The sequence below is a fragment of the Procambarus clarkii genome, chromosome 22 (genome assembly GCF_040958095.1).
Source record: "Procambarus clarkii isolate CNS0578487 chromosome 22, FALCON_Pclarkii_2.0, whole genome shotgun sequence".
Classification (NCBI taxonomy): Eukaryota; Metazoa; Arthropoda; class Malacostraca; order Decapoda; family Cambaridae; genus Procambarus; species Procambarus clarkii.
The window spans coordinates 3,536,933-3,555,336 of record NC_091171.1 but is presented as its reverse complement, the minus strand read 5'-3'; positions in this window follow the sequence as shown (position 1 = coordinate 3,555,336).

The window sequence follows — 18,404 nt, the reverse complement described above, 5'->3', positions numbered from 1 at the left end:
ACGCATGTAAAGCAGAGTTGGAGAGGCAGACACCAGCAGCGCGGCCAGGGGTACCTTATGGCCGGGGTCCGAGGCTCTCCGCGGGAACACTGGTGGTGTTGATGCGTCTCAACGGGTGGTGCCGCTCCTACCTTGCTGGCTGTGTTGCTCTGCTGCTTGGACAAGCAACACGCCCTTGTTGTTGGTCTGTCTCTCTGTACTCGTCGAGTTGTGCTTGCGGGGGTTGAGCTTTGCCACTTGGGGCTCGCCTCTCAACTCTCAATCAATCAATTATTTTTTTCACACACATCCCCATGGTGATAGGAACTCTGTCCATTTGTTTCCGCCTCCGCCGGAGATCGAACCCGGATAGCCTTATGGGGTGGTGGTCAGGTTTATGGTGTGATCTTGAGGTTATCTTCAGAAGATTTCGGGGCTTAGCGTCCCCGCGGCCCGGTTCTCGACTAGGCCTCCTTTTTGTTATACACACCCTAGGAAGCAGCCCGTAGGAGCTGTCTAACTCCCAGGTATCTATTTACTGTTAGGTGAACAAGGGCATCAGGATGAAAGATACATTTTTGCCCATTTGTCTTCGCCTCCATCGGGGATCGAACCCGGAACCTTAGGACTAAGAATCCGAAGCGCTGTCCACTCAGCTGTCAGGCGTGATGGTCAGGTTTATAGGGTGGGAGTACACTAGGGTGACCAGTGTGAGGGGAGTACACTAGGGTGACCAGTGTGAGGGGAGTACACTAGGGTGACCAGTGTGAGGGGAGTACACTAGGGTGACCAGTGTGAGGGGAGTACACTAGGGTGACCAGTGTGAGGGGAGTACACTAGGGTGACCAGTGTGAGGGGAGTACACTAGGGTGACCAGTGTGAGGGGAGTACACTAGGGTGACCAGTGTGAGGGGGAGTACACTAAGGTGACCAGTGTGAGGGGGAGTACACTAGGGTGACCAGTGTGAGGGGAGTACACTAGGGTGACCAGTGTGAGGGGAGTACACTAGGGTGACCAGTGTGAGGGGAGTACACTAGGGTGACCAGTGTGAGGGGAGTACACTAGGGTGACCAGTGTGAGGGGGAGTACACTAGGGTGACCAGTGTGAGGGGGAGTACACTAGGGTGACCAGTGTGAGGGGAGTACACTAGGGTGACCAGTGTGAGGGGAGTACACTAAGGTGACCAGTGTGAGGGGGAGTACACTAGGGTGACCAGTGTGAGGGGAGTACACTAGGGTGACCAGTGTGAGGGGAGTACACTAAGGTGACCAGTGTGAGGGGGAGTACACTAGGGTGACCAGTGTGAGGGGAGTACACTAGGGTGACCAGTGTGAGGGGAGTACACTAGGGTGACCAGTGTGAGGGGAGTACACTAGGGTGACCAGTGTGAGGGGAGTACACTAGGGTGACCAGTGTGAGGGGAGTACACTAGGGTGACCAGTGTGAGGGGGAGTACACTAGGGTGACCAGTGTGAGGGGAGTACACTAGGGTGACCAGTGTGAGGGGAGTACACTAGGGTGACCAGTGTGAGGGGAGTACACTAGGGTGACCAGTGTGAGGGGAGTACACTAGGGGTGACTAGTGGACAATGAGTCAATCTACAGGAGATAAAAATCTCAAACAAAGCTTATAATAGGTGTAGTGGAGGTGCATGGAAGGAAGGACTTGGTAGGGTGAGAGGGGGGGGGGCGAGGGTAATTGGTACCCAACCCTGGCAGTGTCGTCCCGCTGCCAGGCGGTGATGCCCCCGACGGTCGCAGGTCAAAGGTCACACCTACACTGGCCCACTAATTACCCATGGTTATAAATTGCACCTTTTGTTATCCATTTGTGTCCCTGCAGCAGCGCCTCCGCCTCTTGGGGCTCCTCGTAGACAACTTAATACTCTGGACGGAGTGACACACCAGTAAGTGGTCGCCCGTCCCTCAACCCCGTCCCGTGGGCGCTTGCCACGCTCCACCCACCATCATCTGGTTGATCACCCCCGGGGTGCCTGGGTCAGGGAGCCTAGGTCAGGGAGCCTAGCCCGGGGAGCCTACCCCGGGAAGCCTACCCCGGTCAGGAATTTCAACGCTGCAGCGGCCATGAGCGTCTGAGAGCTGAACACCGTGTGTGTGTGTGTGTGTGTGTGTGTGTGTGTGTGTGTGTGTGTGTGTGTGTGTGTGTGTGTGTGTGTGTGTGTGTGTGTGTGTGTACTCACCTAGTTGTACTCACCTAGTTGTGCTTGCGGGGGTTGAGCTCTGGCTCTTTGGTCCCGCCTCTCAACCGTCAATCAACAGGTGTACAGGTTCCTGAGCCTATTGGGCTCTATCATATCTACACTTGAAACTGTGTATGGAGTCAGCCTCCACCACATCACTGCCTAATGCATTCCATTTGTCAACCACTCTGACACTAAAAAAGTTCTTTCTAATATCTCTGTGGCTCATTTGGGCACTCAGTTTCCACCTGTGTCCCCTAGTGCGTGTGCCCCTTGTGTTAAATAGCCTGTCTTTATCAACCCTGTCGATTCCCTTGAGAATCTTGAATGTGGTGATCATGTCCCCCCTAACTCTTCTGTCTTCCAACGAAGTGAGGTTCAATTCCCGTAGTCTCTCCTCGTAGCTCATACCTCTCAGCTCGGGTACTAGTCTGGTGGCAAACCTTTGAACCTTTTCCAGTTTAGTGTTATGCTTGACTAGATATGGACTCCATGCTGGAGCCGCATACTCCAGGATTGGTCTGACATATGTGGTATATAATGTTCTGAAATATTCCTTACACAAGTTTCTAAAGGCCGTTCTTATGTTAGCCAACCTGGCATATGCTGCTGATGTTATTCTCTTGATATGAGCTTCAGGGGACAGGTCTGGCGTGATATCAACCCCCAGGTCTTTCTCTCTCTCTGACTCTTGAAGTATTTCATCTCCCAAGTGATACCTTGTATCTGACCTCCTGCTTCCTACACCTATCTTCATTACATTACATTTGCTTGGGTTAAACTCTAACAACCATTTGTTCGATCATTCCTGTGTATGTGTGTGTGTGTGTGTGTGTGTGTGTGTGTGTGTGTGTGTGTGTGTGTGTGTGTGTGTGTGTGTGTGTGTGTGTGTGTGATGTACACTCAGGCAGGAGGTACACGTCCAGACGCAACAACCACTACGCTGCTGCGAATGAATAACAAGAGGCTGCTGGATCACAGTGGTCATGAGTCCACATACTTCCCTCTGTATGTACTCACCTTGTAGTTACTGGGCCAGGGGGGGGGAGATGGGGAGGGGGGAGATGGGGAGGGGGGAGATGGGGAGGGGGGAGATGGGGAGGGGGGGAAGATGGGGAGGGGGAAAGACGGGAGGGGGGAAGATGGGGAGGGGAAGATGGAGAGGGGGTAGATGGGGAGGGGGAAAGATGGGGAGGGGGGAAGATGGGGAGGGGGGGGAAGATGGGGAGGGGAAGAGGGGGACGGGGAGATGGGGAGGGGGGAAGATGGGGAGGGGGGAAGATGGGGAGGGGGGAAGATGGGGAGGGGGGGAAGATGGGGAGGGGAAGAGGGGGAGATGGGGAGGGGGAAGATGGGGAGGGGGAAAGATGGAAAGGGGAAGATGGGGAGGGGAAGATGGGGAGGGGAAGATGGGGAGGGGAAGATATAGAGGGGAAAGAAGGGGGGAGGGAGGAAAAAGCAGACGTACTGTGGAGCATAAGTAAACTAAATTATGCATCTCAAACTATGACACTTTACAATCACTACCAACAATCACTACCAACAATCACTACCAACAATCACTACCAACAATCACTACCAACAATCACTACCAACAATAGCTACCAACAATCACTACCAACAATCACTACCAACAATCACTACCAACAATCACTACCAACAATAGCTACCAACAATCACTACCAACAATAGCTACCAACAATCACTACCAACAATCACTACCAACAATCACTACCAACAATCACTACCAACAATAGCTACCAACAATCACTACCAACAATCACTACCAACAATCACTACCAACAATAGCTACCAACAATCACTACCAACAATAGCTACCAACAATCACTACCAACAATCACTACCAACAATCACTACCAACAATCACTACCAACAATCACTACCAACAATAGCTACCAACAATCACTACCAACAATCACTACCAACAATAGCTACCATCAATAGCTACCAACAATCACTACCAACAATAGCTACCATCAATAGCTACCAACAATCACTACCAACAATCACTACCAACAATAGCTACCATCAATAGCTACCAACAATCACTACCAACAATAGCTACCAACAATCACTACCAACAATAGCTACCAACAATCACTACCAACAATCACTACCAACAATAGCTACCAACAATCACTACCAACAATAGCTACCAACAATCACTACCAACAATCACTACCAACAATCACTACCAACAATAGCTACCAACAATCACTACCAACAATAGCTACCAACAATCACTACCAACAATAGCTACCAACAATCACTACCAACAATCACTACCAACAATCACTACCAACAATAGCTACCAACAATCACTACCAACAATAGCTACCAACAATCACTACCAACAATCACTACCAACAATCACTACCAACAATCACTACCAACAATAGCTACCAACAATCACTACCAACAATCACTACCAACAATAGCTACCATCAATAGCTACCAACAATCACTACCAACAATAGCTACCATCAATAGCTACCAACAATCACTACCAACAATCACTACCAACAATAGCTACCATCAATAGCTACCAACAATCACTACCAACAATAGCTACCAACAATCACTACCAACAATAGCTACCAACAATCACTACCAACAATCACTACCAACAATAGCTACCAACAATCACTACCAACAATAGCTACCAACAATCACTACCAACAATAGCTACCAACAATCACTACCAACAATCACTACCAACAATCCCTACCAACAATCACTACAAACAATAGCTACCAACAATCGCTACCAACAATAGCTACCAACAATCACTACCAACAATAGCTACCAACAATCGCTACCAACAATAGCTACCAACAATCACTACCAACAATCACTACCAACAATCACTACCAACAATCACTACCAACAATCACTACCAACAATCACTACCAACAATCACTACAAACAATAGCTACCAACAATCGCTACCAACAATAGCTACCAACAATCACTACCAACAATCACTACCAACAATAGCTACCAACAATCACTACCAACAATCACTACCAACAATAGCTACCAACAATCACTACAAACAATGGCTACCAACAATCACTACCAACAATCACTACCAACAATAGCTACCAACAATCACTAAAAACAATAGCTACCAACAATCACTACCAACAATAGCTACCAACAATCACTACCAACAATCACTACCAACAATCACTACCAACAATCGCTACCAACAATCACTACCAACAATCAGCTACCAACAATCACTACCAACAATCACTACCAACAATCACTACCAACAATAGCTACCAACAATCACTACCAACAATCACTACCAACAATAGCTACCAACAATCACTACCAACAATAGCTACCAACAATCACTACAAACAATAGCTACCAACAATCACTACCAACAATCACTACCAACAATCACTACCAACAATAGCTACCAACAATCACTACCAACAATAGCTACCAACAATCACTACCAACAATAGCTACCAACAATCACTACCAACAATCACTACCAACAATCACTACCAACAATCGCTACCAACAATCACTACCAACAATCGCTACCAACAATCACTACCAACAATAGCTACCAACAATCACTACCAACAATCACTACCAACAATAGCTACCAACAATCACTACCAACAATAGCTACCAACAATCACTACCAACAATAGCTACCAACAATCACTACCAACAATCACTACCAACAATCACTACAAACAATAGCTACCAACAATAGCTACCAACAATCACTACCAACAATAGCTACCAACAATCACTACCAACAATAGCTACCAACAATCACTACAAACAATAGCTACCAACAATCACTACCAACAATCACTACCAACAATCACTACAAACAATAGCTACCAACAATCGCTACCAACAATCACTACCAACAATCACTACCAACAATCACTACAAACAATAGCTACCAACAATCACTACCAACAATCACTACCAACAATAGCTACCAACAATCACTACCAACAATAGCTACCAACAATCACTACCAACAATCACTACCAACAATAGCTACCAACAATCACTACCAACAATAGCTACCAACAATCACTACCAACAATAGCTACCAACAATCACTACCAACAATAGCTACCAACAATCACTACCAACAATCACTACCAACAATAGCTACCAACAATCACTACCAACAATCACTACCAACAATAACTACCAACAATAGCTACCAACAATCACTACCAACAATAGCTACCAACAATCACTACCAACAATAGCTACCAACAATCACTACCAACAATCACTACCAACAATCGCTACCAACAATAGCTACCAACAATCACTACCAACAATCACTACCAACAATAGCTACCAACAATCACTACCAACAATAGCTACCAACAATCACTACCAACAATCACTACCAACAATAGCTACCAACAATCACTACCAACAATCACTACCAACAATAGCTACCAACAATCACTACCAACAATCACTACCAACAATAACTACCAACAATCACTACCAACAATAGCTACCAACAATCACTACCAACAATAGCTACCAACAATCACTACCAACAATAACTACCAACAATCGCTACCAACAATCACTACCAACAATCACTACCAACAATCACTACCAACAATCACTACCAACAATAGCTACCAACAATCACTACCAACAATAGCTACCAACAATCACTACCAACAATCACTACCAACAATCACTACCAACAATCACTACCAACAATAGCTACCAACAATCCCTACCAACAATAGCTACCAACAATCACTACCAACAATAGCTACCAACAATCACTACCAACAATAGCTACCAACAATCACTACCAACAATCACTACCAACAATGGCTACCAACAATCACTACCAACAATCACTACCAACAATAGCTACCAACAATCACTACCAACAATAGCTACCAACAATCACTACCACCAATAGCTACCAACAATCACTACCAACAATCACTACCAACAATAGCTACCAATAATCACTACCAACAATAGCTACCAACAATCACTACCAACAATAGCTACCAACAATCACTACCAACAATCACTACCAACAATAGCTACCAACAATCACTACCAACAATCACTACCAACAATAGCTACCAATAATCACTACCAACAATAGCTACCAACAATCACTACCAACAATAGCTACCAACAATCACTACCAACAATCACTACCAACAATAGCTACCAATAATCACTACCAACAATAGCTACCAACAATCACTACCAACAATAGCTACCAACAATCACTACCAACAATCACTACCAACAATAGCTACCAATAATCACTACCAACAATAGCTACCAACAATCACTACCAACAATAGCTACCAACAATCACTTCCAACAATCACTACAAACAATAGCTACCAACAATCACTACCAACAATAGCTACCAACAATCACTACCAACAATAGCTACCAACAATCACTACCAACAATAGCTACCAACAATCACTACCAACAATCACTACCAACAATCACTACCAACAATCACTACCAACTTCACAAAACTACTAACACCACCATCAACCATGGACACTAACAATACAACCACACCCAACCACCAACTAACCATTACCGCCACCATTTTAATATAAAGCAATAAACAACGAGCGTCTAGTTGCGTCACCATGCGCCACCATGCGTCACTATGCGTCACCATGCGTCACTATGCGTCACCATGCGTCACTATGCGTCACCATGCGTCACACTGACGCCCTCCAGAGACGTTAGGGCTCCACTGAATGGTCTTCACTCGACCAAATACACGTTAACAAGCCCTTCAACCTTTACTTCAGTAAAGTTAATAATAAACTGGTGTTCTCTGGGGAAGGTTAACCTCCACGACCCAAGAATTAATATAACATGTTAAGGCGCTGGTAAGCGTCCTCTTGCAGGCCTCTTGCAACATGTGCAGGAGAGGACGTCCTCACCTGGCCTCCTGCAGGAAGCACCTTGCAATCTCCCAGCAGGTGATACCATCATCACCCCCCCCACCTCCCACCCACTCTCCTAGCGAGCTGGGATTAGCCCTAAGGGAGCTGGTTTGGTGTTGGACATTAGGCCTAAGAGCTGCGAGAGGGTTACAAAGGCCACCATCATAGTTTAACTGATCAGTCAACAAGTATACTGTTCAGGTATCTCATTGGAGTACTTTCGTTGGGTATATTCTAGTGGGTATACCTTCTGGTATACATGCATGGTATACCATGGAGGACATTGAAGAAGAACACCACCACCCCTTGCATCAGGAGGGGAGAACACCGTCACCCCTTGCATCAGGGGAGAGAACACCGTCACCCCTTGCATCAGGGGGAAGAACACCGTCACCCCTTGCATCAGAGGGAAGAACACCGTCACCCCTTGCATCAGGGGAGAGAACACCGTCACCCCTTGCATCAGGGGGAAGAACACCACCACCCCTTGCATCAGGGGAGAGAACACCGTCACCCCTTGCATCAGGGGGAAGAACACCGTCACCCCTTGCATCAGAGGGAAGAACACCGTCACCCCTTGCATCAGGGGAGAGAACACCGTCACCCCTTGCATCAGAGGGAAGAACACCGTCACCCCCTTGCATCAGAGTATGAGAACACCGGGGGGGGGTCACCCCTTGCATGCAGAGGGCGAGAACAACCGTCACCCCTTGCATCAGGGAGGAGAATAACACCGTCACCACCCTTGCATCAGGTGGGGAAGAACAACGTCACACCCTTGCATCAGGGGGAAGAACCCGGGGGGGAGGGGGGGGGGGGTCACCCCTTGCCATCAGAGGGGGAGAACAAGACCGTCACCCCCCTTGCCATCAGGGGGGAAGAACACCGTCACCCCTTGCATCAGGGGAGAGAACAACCGTCACCCCTTGCATCAGGGGGAAGAACAAAAACACCGTCACCCCCCTTGCATCATAGGGAATAACACCGTCACCCCTTGCATCAGGGGAGAGAACACCGTCACCCTTGCAGTCAGAGGGAAGAACACCGTCACCCCTTGCATCAGAGGCGAAGAACAACCGTCACCCCTTGCATCCAGAGGGGAAGAACACCGTCACGCCCTATGCATCAGGGGATGAGAACACCGTCACCCCTTGCATCAGGGGGGAAAGAACCCGTCACCAAAAACCTTGCATCAGGGGGGAAGAACACCTGTCACCCCTTGCATCAGAGGGGGAGAACACCGTCAACCCTTGCATCAGGGGGGAAGAACACCGTCACCCCTATGCATCAGGGGAGAGAACACCGTCACCCCTTGCATCAGGGGGGAAGAACACCGTCACCCCTTGCATCAGGAGAGGAACAACACCACACCCCTTGCAATCAGGGGGGAGAACACCGTCAACCCCTTGCAATCAGGGGGGAAGAACACCGTCACCCCTTGCATCAGAAGGGGAGAACACCTGCACCCCTTGCATCAGGGGAGAGAACACCGCCACCCCCTTGCATCAGGGGGAAGAACACCGTCACCCCTTGCATCAGGAGGAGGAAGAACACCACCACCCCATGCATCAGGGGGGAAGAACACCGTCACCCCTTGCATCAGGGGTGGAAGAACACCGTCACCCCTTGCCACAGAAGGGGAGAACACCGTCACCCCTTGCATCAGGGGGGAAGAACACCGTCACCCCTTGCATCAGGGGGGAAGAACACCGTCACCCCTTGCATCAGGGGGGAGAACACCGTCACCCCTTGCATCAGGGGGAAGAACACCGTCACCCCTTGCATCAGGGGGAAGAACACCGTCACCCCTTGCATCAGGGGGAAGAACACCGTCACCCCTTGCATCAGGGGGGAGAACACCGTCACCCCTTGCATCAGGGGGGGAGAACACCGTCACCCCTTGCATCAGGGGGGAAGAACACCGTCACCCCTTGCATCAGGGGGAGAGAACACCGCACCCCTTGCATCAGGGGGGAAGAACACGTCACCCCTTGCATCAGGGGGGAAGAACACCACCACCCCTTGCATCAGGGGGGAAGAACACCGTCACCCCTTGCATCAGGGGGGAAGAACACTGTCACCCCTTGCATCAGGGGGGAAGGAACACCGTCCACCCCCTTGCATCAGGGGGGAAGAACACCGGTCACCCCTTGCATCAGGGGGATGAGAACCACGTCACCCCTTGCATTCAGGGGGGAAGAACACCGTCACCCCTTGCATCAGGGGGGAAGAACACCGTCACCCCTTGCATCAGGGGGGAGAACACCGTCACCCCTTGCATCAGGGGGGAAGAACACCCGTCACCCCTTGCATCAGGGGGGAAGAACACCACGTCACCCCTGCATCAGGGGGGAAGAACACGCACCCTTGCATCAGGGGGGAGAACACCGTCACCCCCTTGCATCAGGGGGGAGAGAACACCGTCACCCCTTTGCATCAGGGGAAGAACACCACCACCACCTTGCATCAGGGGGGGGAAGAACACCACCACCCCTTGCATCAGGGGGGGAGAACAACGTCACCCTTGCATCAGGGGGGGAAGAACACGTCACCCCTTGCATCAGGGGGGGAGAACACCATCACCCCTTGCATCAGGGGGGAAGAACACCATCACCCCTTGCATCAGGGGGGGGAGAACACCGTCACCCCTTGCATCAGGGGAGAGAAACACGTCACCCCTTGCATCAGGGGGGAGAACACCGTCACCCCTTGCATCAGGGGGGAGAACACCGTCACCCCTTGCATCAGGGGGGAGAACACCGTCACCCCTTGCATCAGGGGGGAAGAACACCGTCACCCCTTGCATCAGAGGGGTAGAACACCATCACCCCTTGCATCAGGGGGGGGAGAACACCGTCACCCCTTGCATCAGGGGAGAGAACACCACCACCCCTTGCATCAGGGGGGAGAACACCGTCACCCCTTGCATCAGGAGGGGAGAACACCGTCACCCCTTGCATCAGGGGGGAGAACACCGTCACCCCTTGCATCAGGGGGAAGAACACCGTCACCCCTTGCATCAGGAGGGGAGAACACCGTCACCCCTTGCATCAGGGGGGAGAACACCGTCACCCCTTGCATCAGGGGAGAGAACACGTCACCCCTTGCATCAGGGGGGAAGAACACCGTCTCCCCTTGCATCAGGGGGGAAGAACACCACCACCCCTTGCATCAGGGGGGAAGAACACCGTCACCCCTTGCATCAGGGGGAGAGAACACCGTCACCCCTTGCATCAGGGGGAAGAACACCGTCACCCCTTGCATCAGGGGGAAGAACACCGTCACCCCTTGCATCAGGGGAGAGAACACCGTCACCCCTTGCATCAGGGGGGAAGAACACCGTCACCCCTTGCATCAGGGGGGAAGAACACCGTCACCCTTGCATCAGGGGGGAAGAACACCGTCACCCCTTGCATCAGGGGGGAGAACACCGTCACCCCTTGCATCAGGGGGGAAGAACACCGTCACCCCTTGCATCAGGGGGAGAACACCGTCACCCCTTGCATCAGGGGGAAGAACACCGTCACCCCTTGCATCAGGGGGAAGAACACCGTCACCCCTTGCATCAGGGGGAGAACACCGTCACCCCTTGCATCAGGGGGAAGAACACCGTCACCCCTTGCATCAGGGGGGAAGAACACCGTCACCCTTGCATCAGGGGGAAGAACACCGTCACCCCTTGCATCAGGGGGGAAGAACACCGTCACCCCTTGCATCAGGGGGGAAGAACACCGTCACCCCTTGCATCAGGGGAGAGAACACCATCACCCCTTGCATCAGGGGAGAGAACACCGTCACCCCTTGCATCAGGGGGGAAGAACACCGTCACCCCTTGCATCAGGGGGGGGGAAGAACACCGTCACCCCTTTCATCAGGGGGGAAAAAGACCGTCACCCCTTGCATCAGGGGGGGAGAACACCGTCACCCCTTGCATCAGGGGGGGAGAACACCGTCACCCCTTGCATCAGGGGGGAAGAACACCATCACCCCTTGCATCAGGGGGGAAGAACACCGTCACCCCTTGCATCAGGGGAGAGAACACGTCACCCCTTGCATCGTGGGGGAAGAACACCACCACTCCTTTGCATCAGGGGGGGAGAATACCGTCACCCCTTGCATCAGGGGGGAAGAACACCATCACCCCTTGCATCAGGGGGGGAGAACACCGTCACCCCTTGCATCAGGGGAGAGAACACGTCACCCCTTGCATCATGGGGGAAGAACACCACCACTCCTTGCATCAGGGGGGAAGAACACCGTCACCCCTTGCATCAGGGGGAAGAACACCGTCACCCATTGCATCAGGGGGGAAAAAGACCGTCACCCCTTGCATCAGGGGGGAGAACACCGGCACCCCTTGCATCAGGGGGGGAGAACACCGTCACCCCTTGCATCAGGGGGAGAGAACACCATCACCCCTTGCATCAGGGGGAGAGAACACCGTCACCCCTTGCATCAGGGGGGAGAACACCGTCACCCCTTGCATCAGGGGGGGGAAGAACACCGTCACCCCTTGCATCAGGGGGAAGAACACCGTCACCCCTTGCATCAGGGGGGAAGAACACCGTCACCCCTTGCATCAGGGGGGGAAGAACACCGTCACCCCTTGCATCAGGGGGGAAGAACACCGATCACCCCTTGCATCAGGGGGGAAGAACACCGTCACCCCTTGCATCAGGGGGAAGAACACCGTCACCCCTTGCATCGTGGGGAAGAACACCACTCACCCTTGCATCAGGGGGGGAGAACACCGTCACCCCTTGCATCAGGGGGGAAGAACACCATCACCCCTTGCATCAGGGGGGAAGAACACCGTCACCCCTTGCATCAGGGGGAGAGAACACCGTCACCCCTTGCATCATGGGGGAAGAACACCACCACTCCTTGCATCAGGGGGGAAGAACACCGTCACCCCTTGCATCAGGGGGAAGAACACCGTCACCCATTGCATCAGGGGGGAAAAAGACCGTCACCCCTTGCATCAGGGGGGGAGAACACCGCCACCCTTGCATCAGGGGGGAAGAACACCGTCACCCCTTTCATCAGGGGGAAGAACACCGTCACCCATTGCATCAGGGGGGAAGAACACCGTCACCCCTTGCATCAGGGGGAAGAACACCGTCACCCCTTGCATCAGGGGGGAAGAACACCGTCACCCCTTGCATCAGGGGGAAGAACACCGTCACCCCTTGCATCAGGGGGAAGAACACCGTCACCTCTATGCATCAGGGGGGAAGAACACTGTCACCCCTTGCATCAGGGGGGAAGAACACCGTCACCCCTTGCATCAGGGGGAAGAACACCGTCACCCCTTGCATCAGGGGGGAAGAACACCGTCACCCCTTGCATCAGGGGGAAGAACACCGTCATCTATGCATCAGGGGGGAGAACACTGTCACCCCTTGCATCAGGGGGGAAGAACACCGTCACCCCTTGCATCAGGGGAAAGAACACCGTCACCCCTTGCATCAGGGGGGAAGAACACCGTCATCTATGCATCAGGGGGGAAGAACACTGTCACCCCTTGCATCAGGGGGGAAGAACACCTGTCACCCCTTGCATCAGGGGGAAGAACACCGTCACCCCTTGCATCAGGGGCGAAGAACACCGTCACCCCTTGCATCAGGGGGAAGAACACCGTCACCCCTTGCATCAGGGGGGAAGAACACCGTCATCTATGCATCAGGGGGGAAGAACACTGTCACCCCTTGCATCAGGGGGGAAGAACACCGTCACCCCTTGCATCAGGGGGGAAGAACACCGTCACCCTTGCATCAGGGGGGAAGAACACCGTCACCCCTATGCATCAGGGGGGAAGAACACTGTCACCCCTTGCATCAGGGGGGTAAGAACACTGTCACCCCTTGCATCAGGGGGGAAGAACACTGTCACCCCTTGCATCAGGGGGGAGAACACCGTCACCCCTGGTACATAACATCACACACACACATCTACCAAAACAATACACGATGTAATCAGGTTGGTGAGGAAGGCTGGAGGTTGGACAGTCATGTGGGGGTAAGTGGCCGGTCTAATAATGACTGGAGGTACCCAGTTACCGCCACACACTCATCAAAACTATTTTCCCATTAAAATGTTGCTGACGTCCTTAAGTCATCCGCATCCTCATGAATATTTAACGAGGGTTTAAATTCTGCGGGTCGTGACGCGAATGTTTCCTGTGTGTGTGATGGAAGGCTGAGGCTCATTGTCTCAACACGGGATAATTAGGGTGTCGGTGCCAGGTGCCGGCGGGAAGTACAAGGCCCGCTGCATACTTCGCCTCTCACCACCAACATGTAATTTGTGTGCAGGAAATTATTGGGTAATGTTATGGACGTGCGACTGTTTGTGTAAGTCTTTTGCTGTTAAGTGCTTTTCTTCTAGTAATGTCTTGGTAAACATTACTCCACTCTAAGTGAAACTGCTCCTACATATATAAGATAAAAAATTATAATTCATATTCAAAAAAACTTGAGTAATAAATGTCCGTTTGTAATTAAGTACATTGTGCATGCTGCAATTGCTCTCGCGTCAAACTCCAATACTCTAGGATTTATTCACTAAAAGTTATCTCCTTCCTATATCTATTATTAACCTTATCATTTGCATATTCAATAAAAAAAATTCGCGGTTGCAAAAGTTCTTCTACACCAGATAAATATGATCACCTTGTGAGAACACCCCAGTACCCCGTGAACGGCCATAACTGTCTGAAGAACATTCTTGTTCGTCAGTCACCAGTAAGGACCCCCCCACCCACTCCACCCAGCGCTCTGTCATCCCTAACGCAACATGTACCTGGAGTTTACCTAGATAGGGTTCTCAGTGTTCTTCTTCTCCCCAAGCCCGGCCTGGGGCCAGGCTCGACTTGTGATAACTTGGTCCAACAGGCTGTTGCTTGGAGCGGCCCGCAGGTCCACATATCCACTATAGCCTGGATGGTCCGGCACTTCTTGCAAGAACCTGTCTAAGTGCCTCTTGAATATATCCACCTTTGTTCCAGCAATATTTGTAATGCTTGCTGGGAGGACGTTGAACAGCCGCGGACCTCTGATGTTCATACAGTGTTCTCTGATTGTGCCTATGGCACCCCTGCTCTTCACTGGTTCTATTCTGCATTAACTTCCATATCTTTCACTCAAGTATGTTCTTATTCTACTTTGCAAATTTGGGACCCGGCCCTCCAGTATCTTCCATGTATATATTATTTGATACCTCTCTCGTCTCCTTACCAAAGAGTCCATTTTGAGAGCTTTGAGACGGTTCCAATATTTTTTATGTTTTATCGCGTCTATGTCTCACCACTGTTGAGGCTCCCCTTTCCTTCTGTACATTTACCTCATTCTAACTTTGCTTCCAGTTATTCACTAATTAACTCATACTCACATACTCCCTCCTCATTAGTTACTCGTATATTAAGTGGTACCCGCGGACACCCTATTCACCAGCTCTATCAACTCGCCACTGTCACAAAGTGGCCGCCCTCCACCCCCACTGGTAAAGCAAAGTGGCCCGCCCACCACCCTCACTGGTAGAGCAAAGTGGCCCGCCCACCACCCTCACTGGTAGAGCAAAGTGGCCCGCCCACCACCCTCACTGGAGGAGCAAAGTGGCCCGCCCACCATCCTCACTGGTAGAGCAAAGTGGCCCGCCCACCACCCTCACTGGTAGAGCAAAGTGGCCCGCCCACCACCCTCACTGGTAGAGCAAAGTGGCCCGCCCACCACCCTCACTGGTAGAGCAAAGTGGCCCGCCCACCACCCCCACTGGTAGAGCAAAGTGGCCCGCCCACCACCCTCACTGGTAGAGCAAAGTGGCCCGCCCACCACCCTCACTGGAGGAGCAAAGTGGCCCGCCCACCACCCTCACTGGAGGAGCAAAGTGGCCCGCCCACCACCCTCACTGGAGGAGCAAGTGGCCCTCCCACCACCCTCACTGGGAGAGGGCCACACTGGTGGGCCACCTGTATGGTTGAGGGCCACACTGGTGGGGCCACCTGTATGGTTGAGGGCCACACTGGTGGGCCACCTGTATGGTTGAGGGCCACACTGATGGGCCACCTGTATGGTTGAGGGCCACCTGTATGGTTGAGGGCCACCTGTATGGTTGAGTGCCACCTGTATGGTTGAGGGCCACACTGGTGGGGCCACCTGTATGGTTGAGGGCCACACTGGTGGGCCACCTGTATGGTTGAGGGCCACACTGGTGGGCCACCTGTATGGTTGAGGGCCACACTGGTGGGCCACCTGTATGGTTGAGGGCCACACTGGTGGGCCACCTGTATAGTTGAGGGCCACACTGGTGGGCCACCTGTATGGTTGAGGGCCACACTGGTGGGCCACCTGTATGGTTGAGAGCCACACTGGTGGGCCACCTGTATGGTTGAGGGCCACACTGATGGGCCACCTGTATGGTTGAGGGCCACCTGTATGGTTGAGGGCCACCTGTATGGTTGAGGGCCACCTGTATGGTTGAGGGCCACCTGTATGGTTGAGGGCCACACTGGTGGGCCACCTGTATGGTTGAGGGCCACACTGGTGGGCCACCTGTATGGTTGAGGGCCACACTGGTGGGCCACCTGTATGGTTGAGGGCCACACTGGTGGGCCACCTGTATGGTTGAGGGCCACACTGGTGGGCCACCTGTATGGTTGAGGGCCACACTGGTGGGCCACCTGTATGGTTGAGGGCCACACTGGTGGGCCACCTGTATGCCTGAAGTGGCCAAAACCTTTCTCCACTCATCACACACCTCTTCTGTGTAACTGTGTAATCTTCTCAATATCCATACTGCAGCGAAAAATAATATTATTTCATTAAACAAATACAGTATTAAATCCAAGTTAATCCGGGGACCAGACGCAACTTAAAAGGTCCAAGAAGAAATAGTATAAAGTCGAGTTTGGGTATCACAATATTGAATATTAATATATTATTCAAAATTGAGTCACGATACAGCTTCGTGGAGGGTTGTGAATGTGGTACCAATTTTAATGGGGCCAGATCTCTTACGTCACACACCCTATTAATATGAATACTACGGGGAGAATATTGATAACTGATAACTGCTGATGTCAACTGTATATATCTTACAAAATATAGACTAATGAATGATTAACAGCCAGTCTTTACTGTGGCTTGTTTATCTGCTACATTTACTCTCATTATTTTCCAGTATATTTTCAAAGACCTACACTTTAGTGAGGTCTTTGACACTGTTCTCAGCGAGAGAGAGTTGAGGAGGTGAGGTGCATGGTGTCAGAGACGTCGTACACTGGATGAGGGTACAGTCATTTCAAGGACAGCAGAGGCATCATAAATTGAGTCAATTCTGATTGGGAATCTGTTTCAAGTGGTGTGTCCCTCAGAGGTCTAGCCAAGGACCTGTGTTGTTCATATACACATATAAATGACTCAGACATTAAACAGCATCATTAGCCACGTTCACAATAACTATGATTGAGCAGTAAATAAATGCTAGCATCTTGTAGCAATTAAGATTGCAAGAAGATTCTTGAATTTAAGACGGACGAAAAATTACCAGATGCATTATAATGCTGACAGATTTATAATGCTGAGCCTATGAAATAATTATAGAGGCACTAGATAGCAGCAAAACAACAATGATATTTACAAATTTAGATGTGAAAAAGATATGGAAATTATGGTTAGTACGGATCTTGGACCATGAAAACATTGCATAAATGCTCAAAATAAACATCAATCAGGATACTGGGATTCATACCGAGAAGAGCTAGAATTAAAATATGTAATATTCTTCCACTTCATCTGGCAACATTTTCACCCCTTTATATTACTATATTATATTACTTATATTATTTATATTATTATATGTCCATTACCTCATATATGTACTATGATCTGCATCGTTACTATAAGTGCTACCTAAACAGGAGAATGGGCTGTTGACACACTTCCACACAAGAGGCTAGTGAAAAAGCTGGAGATGCAGGCAGGAGTGAAAGGGAAGGTACTCCATTGGATAAGGGAGTACCTAAGCAACAGAAGACAGCGAGTCACTGTGAGGGGTGAGGTCTCAGACTGGCGAGGCGTCGCCAGTGGAGTCCCGCAGGGGTTCAGTCCTTGGACCTATACTGTTTCTGATATATGTAAATGATATATGTAAAAATGTATGTCCCAGAGGGTACAGAATCGTTGCTCTCAATGTTTGTTGATGATGCAAAAATTATGAGGGTTAAGACCGTGGAATTAAGA